We start from the raw sequence: 8,400 nt of genomic DNA, 5'->3' as shown, positions 1-8,400 counted from the left end.
CTCACAGCTTCTCACCAAGCAGAACTCGTGAGTGAGAGCCAAGATTGGGTCTGCCAACACCAGGACGACAAAGGAGGGACTTCAACTCCCCAGCAGGATCCCCAAGCAGTGATGAGGCCAGCCCCAGCACCAGGAGACCAGTCCAGCAGTGTTAACGTCCATCTTCCAGCATTCCTGAGGAAGGAGCCAAAGATGCCCTCATACCAGCAGGGGGAGGACATTGAAAACTACTTGCTGAGGTTTGAGTGAATGGCCAAGACGTGGCAGTGGCCGGAGGTAGAGTGGGCCTGCAGGCTTGTCCCATTGCTCACGGGCAAGGACTTAGAGGCTTACACAGCAGTGGATGAGATGTTGTCCAACACCTACAAGAGCTTGAAGGAAGCGCTGCTGGTGAAGTTTGACATCTCCCCAGAGACCTACCATCAACACTTCAGAGCGGCATCGGGTGAGTCGCCGACAGAGACGTACCACCACCTTAAGGGTCTCTACCGATGATGGGTTCGACCGGAGGAGAAGACACAGGACGAGATCGGTGAGGTCATCATCCTCGAGCAACTTCTGCAAGTTCTACCACACGACATTCGAACATGGGTCCGAGAGCACGAGCCCAAGGATGGGCTTATGGCAGCCAAGCTTGCACTGCAGTACCTTAATGCACGTAAAGGGGGCCCACCACGATCTGCAGCACCCGCTCCAAGAAGTTTCAGAGACACAAGGGACATCAGAGATGCCAGAGATTGTGGAGGTGATTCTGGGGGGTATGTGTCTGGGAGGAGGGAGGTAAGGGATCATGCAGTTCGCTCTGATGGGAGGGGTCTGACCTGTTTTTACTGCCGACAGCAGGGGCACAAAGCTTCAATGTCTCCACTACGTAAATTCAAGCTCTCAGGTTACTGTTATGTGCCCAGAGAGGGGGATGGTGTCCAGAATAGACAGAGTGGGGAAGAGTCGATCCAGACACTGATCCAATGTATCCGTGGTGACCAGTCACAGCAGCCCACAGCTGAGCTCACAGTTGAGATTCAGGGTCAGAAATACCTCCTCAAAGTTGGGGTAATGGAGAAGCTGCCTTTTGAGATGATTTTGGGGAGGGATGTGCCAGTACTCTCTGATCTGTTGGGAAGTTTGGGGGGTCAGCTATATGAGCAGTCAGTTTGCCAGTCTGATGTTCATGTGTCATGCTCAGTTGTCACTCGTGCCCAGGACAAAGCTGGTTTACAACCTCTGCCTGACTTGTGTGATAGTCTGTGCGAGGGGGGAAACAAAAGGGCCCAGAAAGTCACGCCGCCTTGAGAAGTATGTGGGAATCCCTGTACCAGTTGCTGATGTGTCTGGGTTAGAGGTGCAATGGGATGTTCCACAAAATGTTGCTACACTGCAGAAGTCTGACGCAACCTTGAAATGTTTGTTTGACGAGGCCTTAGCTGGGGACAGATAATCGTCATGTGGGGGAATTTACACAGTAGACAACTACATACTCTACCTTGGGTCAGAAGCAGATAGCAGGAAGTTAGTGGTGCCATCTACATGTATACCACTTGTTCTCAACCTTGCACATACAGTTCTATGGGCAGGCCATCTAGGGCAACATAAGACCTATCTTAGGCTAGGCTCCCGTTTCTTTTGGCCCTCCATGTATACTGATGTACAAGCATACTGCAAAACATGCCCCACATGCCAGAAAACCAGTGTTGTCCGTAGGTCTGACCGGGCTCCTCTATGTTCACTGCCAGTGATATCTACCCCATTCAAAATAATTACAATGGACATTGTTGGACCCTTGGAGAAGAGTAGCGCAGGTTACAAGTATATATTGGTGATCTGTGACGATGCCACCCGGTTCCCAGAAGCCTTCCTACTCCGTTCCATAACCACTCCAAAAATAATCAGTGCTCTTGTTCAGCTCTTCTCTTGTGTAGGAATCCCAGATGAAATCCTGACAGACCAAGGGACAAACTTCACTTCGCGACTGATGGTTCAACTCCACCAACAGCTTGGCATTAAAGGCTTGAGGACCACTCCCTACCATCCCCAAATGGATGGGCTCGTAGAGTGGTTCAATGAAATGCTCAAGAAATTGCTGAGGAAGTTTGTGGCCGACACTGGTAAAGACTGGAATAAGTGGTTACCCTTTCTGCTTTTAGTTTACAGGGAGGTGCCTCAGGCATCGGCAGGTTTCTTGCCATTCGAACTCCTCTATGGGTGGCCAGTAACCCTGTGAAGTGGACTGAGGAGTGTGAGGAAGCCTTCATGATGCTGAAAATCAACTGTGCTCATTCCCTGTTCTCCAGACACCTGATTTTCAGAAGAGGTTTCTCGTGCAGGTGGACACTTCGGCTGTGGGATTTGAAGCTGTACTGGCCCAAGGGGAGCCAGCAGAAGAGCTTCCAGTGCTGTACGGAAGCTGTTGCCCAGGGAAACCAGGTATTCGACAATCGAGAAGGAGTGCCTGGCTATAAGGTGGGCCCTAGATAGCCTCCGTTACTACCTTCTTGGGAGGGAATTTGACCTGCTCACAGACCACAGAGCCCTGACCTGGATCCAAACCATGAAGGACCGGAATTCTCGTGTGACCAGGTGGTATCTGGAGCTCCAGCCCTTCAGGTTCTGTGTCCGTCACAAGGCAGGAAAAGAAAACGTAGAGGAGGAAGGTCATGTGACGGAGAAGTCTGTCACTGGCCGAGGGCAGCATTTGGTACACTAACACACACACACACACATTTTTCGTGCTTCCCTGCTCCGTTATCAGCTACGTTAACAATGTGGGTCGACACACAAGTTAACGTCCCTATCTTACTACATACATTTCACACTTACCTCCCGTCAGTAACAGGTTATGGTATAAGGTGTCACGTCCTGGCCAGTATATAAGGTTAATTGTTTTGTAGTTTGGTCAGGGCGTGACAGAGGGTATTTGTTTTATGTGGTTCAGGGTGGTGTGTTTGTTTAAGGGGTGTTTGATTTAGTATTTCCGGGGTTTTGGTTTATAGTCTGTTTATGTATTTCTATGTCTAGTCTGGTGAGTGTGTTTCTATGTTGGTTAATTGGGGTTGGGACTCTCAGTTGAAGGCAGGTGTTGTCTATCTGCCTTTGATTGAGAGTCCCATATATAAGGGTGTGTTTGTGTTTGTGATTTGTGGGTGATTGTTCTGTGTTGAGCTTAGGCTTTGCCAGACTGTTTGTTGTCATTCGTTCGTTTCTAGTGGTTTTGTTATTTTTGTATTCAGTTGTTTTTTGAAAATAAATAATCATTTAAAATGAGCATACACGTACCTGCTGCGTATTGGTCCTCTTTCACTGAAGACAATCGTGACATAAGGAATATACAGACAAGTGTTCATGTTTAATTTAAGCAACGTTCATTATACTTATCAATGTTATGGATGAGCGCGTTGTTTGTTTGGTTCTGTTCCTCTCGCCATCTCTGTAGCTTCCGGGTATGCTGGGTTAAGGACCCGAGCTAAGGCAATCGGGCTGACTTTGTAGTGCCTGTCTCGAATGGCTCGTTAATGTAAATGGCCATATTGAAATGTTGTCATTTTGTGATTTTGTAAATATTATATTGGTATATTGTGTCATGAAAAACGTGTTGCAATGTATATACTTTAGTATGTTTAGCTGAATGGACAATGTAGGCTTTGAATAGGTAATTGATTAATTAATTAGTGCTGATTATGTTCTGATGGGAGGGGCTTTGTCACGTTCTGACCAGTATGAGGGTTATTTTGTTAGTGTAGGCTGGTCAGGACGTGGCAGAGGGTATTTGGTTTATGTGGTTCGGGGTTTGTGTATTATGTAGAGGGTAGTTGATTTATGTATTCCGGGGTTTTTGGTCACTGCTCTGTTAGTCTATGTTCTTTCTAGTTAGTCTGTTTCTATGTTTAGTTAATTGGGGTGTGGACTCTCAATTGAAGGCAGGTGTTGTCTAGTTGCCTTTGATTGAGAGTCCTATATATTAGGGTGTGTTTGTGTTTGTAATTTGTGGGAGGTTGTCACTTGAATTGCTGTCTTGTGCCTTCAAGTCTGTCTTCGTCGTCCATCGTTTTGTTTTGTTTTGTTTGTAGTAGTGTTTTCATTAAAGTTAATTATGAGCACTCAACCCGCTGCGCCTTGGTCCATTCCTGACGACCGTCGTTACAGAACCTCCCACCAAATCCGGACCAAGCAGCGGAGGAAGGAGCAACAGGTGGACTTAGTGGAGCAAAGGGAATTTGAGTTGGACCAACGGGAGAAATGGACATGGGAACAGATTATGGCCGGAGAGGGCCCATGGAAAAAATGGAGCGAAGACCGGGAACGCTACAGGGGAACACGACTGGCTATCAAGCCGGAGAGGCAGCCCCTAGAATTTTTTTTTGGGGGGGCACACGGGTAGTTTGGCAGGGCCAGGATTGAGCCGCAAGCCAAATCCCCATGCTTATTGGGGGCAGCCTAGTATTAGTCAGGTCCCGTGCGTTGGAGTGAGGTGCACGGCGTCGAGGCCTAGTATTCACAGGCCGGTGTGCACAGTACCTGCGCCCCGCATTTGTCAGGGGAAAGCGGGCATCCAGCCAGGAAGGGTGGAGCCAGTACTGCGCTCGAGACCGCCAGTGCGCCTTCACGGTCCAATATATCATGTTCCCGCTCCACGCACTAGCCCTAAGGTGTATGTTTCAAAGCTGGCATATCCAGTACCAGCACCACGCACCAGGCTTCCAGTGCGTCAGCCCAGTCCAGTACGTCCTGTTCCCACTCCACGCACTAGCCCTAAGGTGTGTGTTTCCAGGCTGGCATATCCAGTACCAGCACCACACACCAGGCTTCCAGTGCGTCAGCCCAGTCCAGTACATCCTGTTCCCGCTCCACGCACTAGCCCTAAGGTGTGTGTTTCCAGTCTGGCATATCCAGTACCAGCACCATGCACTAGGCTTCCAGTGCGTCAGCCCAGTCCAGTACGTCCTGTTCCCGCTCCACGCACTAGCCCTAAGGTGTGTGTTTCCAGGCTGGCATATCCAGTACCAGCACCACGCACCAGGCTTCCAGTGTGTCAGCCCAGTCCAGTACCTCCTGTTCCCGCTCCACGCACTAGCCCTAAGGTGCGTGTCTCCAGTATGGTACCTCCGTTACCAGCACCACGCACCAGGCTTCAGTGCATCAGCCCAGTCCAGCACGTCCTGTCCATGTTCCTCGTACTAGCCATGTGGTGCGTGTCCTTAGTCTGGCACGTCCTAAGCCAGCCCCACGCACCAGAGCTTCCGGCGACAGTGCCCCGAAGAGAGACGGCCCACTGTTCGGAACCAGGTGAGACGGCCCACTGTTCAGAGCCGAGTGAGTCTGGCTACAGTCCAGAACTTCTGGCAACAGTGCCTCGTCCAGAACTTCCGGCAACAGTGCCTCGTCCAGAACTTCCGGCAACAGTGCCTCGTCCAGAGCTTCCGGCGACAGTGCCCCGGAGAGAGACGGCCCACTGTTCGGAACCAGGTGAGACGGCCCACTGTTCAGAGCCGAGTGAGTCTGGCTACAGTCCAGAACCAAGTGAGTCTTCCTACAGTCCAGAGCTCCTAGAGTCTTCCTACAGTCCAGAGCTCCTAGAGTCTTCCTACAGTCCAGAGCTCCTAGAGTCTTCCTACAGTCCAGAGCTCCTAGAGTCTTCCTACAGTCCAGAGCTCATAGAGTCTTCCTACAGTCCAGAGCATCTAGAGTCTTCCTACAGTCCAGAGCTCCTAGAGTCTTCCAACAGTCCAGAGCTCCTAGAGTCACCCTACAGTCCAGAGCTCCTAGAGTCACCCTACAGTCCGGGGTCGACAGAGAGGGACATCACTGTAGAGACAGTTTATGAGGGGAGTGAGCCAGAGGTGGAGTGGGGTCTGCGTCCGGCTCCTGAGCCACCTCCTGAGGGGGAGTATTGGGGTTAGGGGGGGTGTTGCAGGAACACCGTCGGTGACGGTGGCCACCCTCCCTTCCCTCCCATGTACTGTTGGGGATTTATTAGTGTTTTGGGGGTTATTTGTTGTTGTTGTTTTTTTGTGTGTGAGGTGCATCCGGGGTCTGCACCTTTGGGGGGAGGGGGTAATGTCACGTTCTGACTAGTATGAGGGTTATTTTGTTAGTGTAGGCTGGTCAGGACGTGGCAGAGGGTATTTGGTTTATGTGGTTCGGGGTTTGGGTATTATGTAGAGGGTAGTTGATTTATGTATTCCGGGGTTTTTGGTCACTGCTCTGTTAGTCTTTGTTCTTTCTAGTTAGTCTGTTTCTATGTTTAGTTAATTGGGGTGTGGACTCTCAATTGAAGGCAGGTGTTGTCTAGTTGCCTTTGATTGAGAGTCCTATATATTAGGGTGTGTTTGTGTTTGTAATTTGTGGGAGGTTGTCACTTGAATTGCTGTCTTGTGCCTTCAAGTCTGTCTTCATCGTTTTGTTTTGTTTGTAGTAGTGTTTTCATTAAAGTTAATTATGAGCACTCAACCCGCTGCGCCTTGGTCCATTCCTGACGACCGTCGTTACAGGCTTCCCCTACAAAAGGAGCCTCTCTTTCAGTTCAAAGGGTAGCCATTTTGGGATTGAGCTGTTGATGGGGCAGCATTGTTTTTAAGCTGTCCCTATAATGGATACTTTGGATGGCAGTACTGTTGTTTTTCTTCCGGATTCACTCTGTGAATTAACACCCTTGCACAGAAGTACTTTTGCGGCTCCGCCATCTTTTTATTTGATAGATGTTAGGTTTTTCAGTTTAGCTTTCTGGCCTACTCTACGTGATAGTTTACATGGTGTCGTGACCTTGATTTTCTATTCATTAATGTGAAGATTGTTATATTATCCTATAAATTCTCTGTGTCATTATCATTACGTGATTAAACTTATCATGTAAACATTAATTAACTAGGAAGTTGGGGCACCATGGGAAAATGTTTTTTAAAGAGGTTATATTTCCCGAATTTAACTCTCTTCAGATATTTTCATATCTTATCAATTACGGTCACTTATTAATGTATTATTACCTCATCAGTCATATTCTGAATGTCGCAAACCCTTGGATATCTGCACGAAACCTAGCACAAATTATGAATCAGCGATATACAAATTGGCTTAATTATTTATTTACTAACTAACTAAATCACACAGAATTACATACACACACACAATAGGTCATACATTGGTTACTAACATACTAACGTCCTTAGGGGAGGAACCCGATATGACGGCTTGGTAGACAAAGGAAACGGGTGGGGACAAGTCAAGAGCGGGAAAGGCACATACATACAGTTAATAACCACACTCATGGAAATGCTAACCCTTTTGCACATGAACAGCCACTCATTCAAAAATAAATTGCAATTTACATATTTACGAGTGTATTCCTTTCTTTTCCCTCTCTGTGATCGCTGGTCCGTCTGTTGGATAGAGTCGACAGAAAGTCTCTGGTTGCGTTCCCCAGAAGTCATAAGGTCTTTCTTACCAATGGTCATTTGACAAGGAAATGTTCTCCAGAATGGATATTTCAGAGTACTATTCGGTCTTTCGATCGGTCGCGTTTACCAGACTAAAGTACTTAAACAGCTGCAGACTGAATAATTGGTCTTTAGTTTGTAGATTTCTTAACCATTTCAGCATGGGGATGATCCCCACGTTCTCTGGTCTTGTCCTTTGGTAGAGTTATAGTTTTAACCATTTTGCAACATCCGGCTCACGCCTTAGTCGGCTTGGTCTATAGAGTGGTAGATTTCTCAAACATTTGTAACGTATTCAGCTGGCGCTGCACGTAACTGGTCTTTATTTAAATTGCCAACCATTTCAACATCTAGCTACTGCTCCATGCTCTCTGGTCTAATGAATATTTTGTTGGAAGGTTTTATACTGGAGTAGAAAAGGGGGGCATTCTATGACGCCGTGTGCTGTCTGTGCTCACGGGGGAGTGGCCACTGACTTGGTTAAGACTTCTGACAACTGGGAAATATATACATTAAGAGATACCATTATGTTGTCCTACCTTCTTTAGTTACATAACAAATTATTAACAAATTCGACAGGATTGTTCTTTGGTTTCCCACTGAGCACCCAACTGTCCGGATTTATAGAAATACTATTTCATCATTCAACCTTTTGATGTTAAAGTTTTGCCAAGTCTCTCTCTGTGTCCCACAATCCCACATCCAATCTCAATACTACAGAGCCCAGAAGCAGAGTATCAAGCGGCCCTCTCCACCTCTCCACCTCTGAGGCTGAAAAAGGGCGCTGTAGAGCGGACCCACTGTAACCTGATCCTTCATGTCTTCACAAGAGAGTCATGACAATGGTCTGTCTAAAGTTGTTCCTCTCCCAGTTTAATTAGGCAGATTGAGAAGAGATGCAGGATGGTGAGAAGGGAAGACAAAAAACATTCAATTTAAATCAACATTAATCCTAATTTTATTTATGCAGGAA

The sequence above is a fragment of the Salmo trutta genome, chromosome 3, assembly GCF_901001165.1.
Source record: "Salmo trutta chromosome 3, fSalTru1.1, whole genome shotgun sequence".
Lineage (NCBI taxonomy): Eukaryota > Metazoa > Chordata > Actinopteri > Salmoniformes > Salmonidae > Salmo > Salmo trutta.
Note: the sequence above shows the minus strand (reverse complement) of the source record.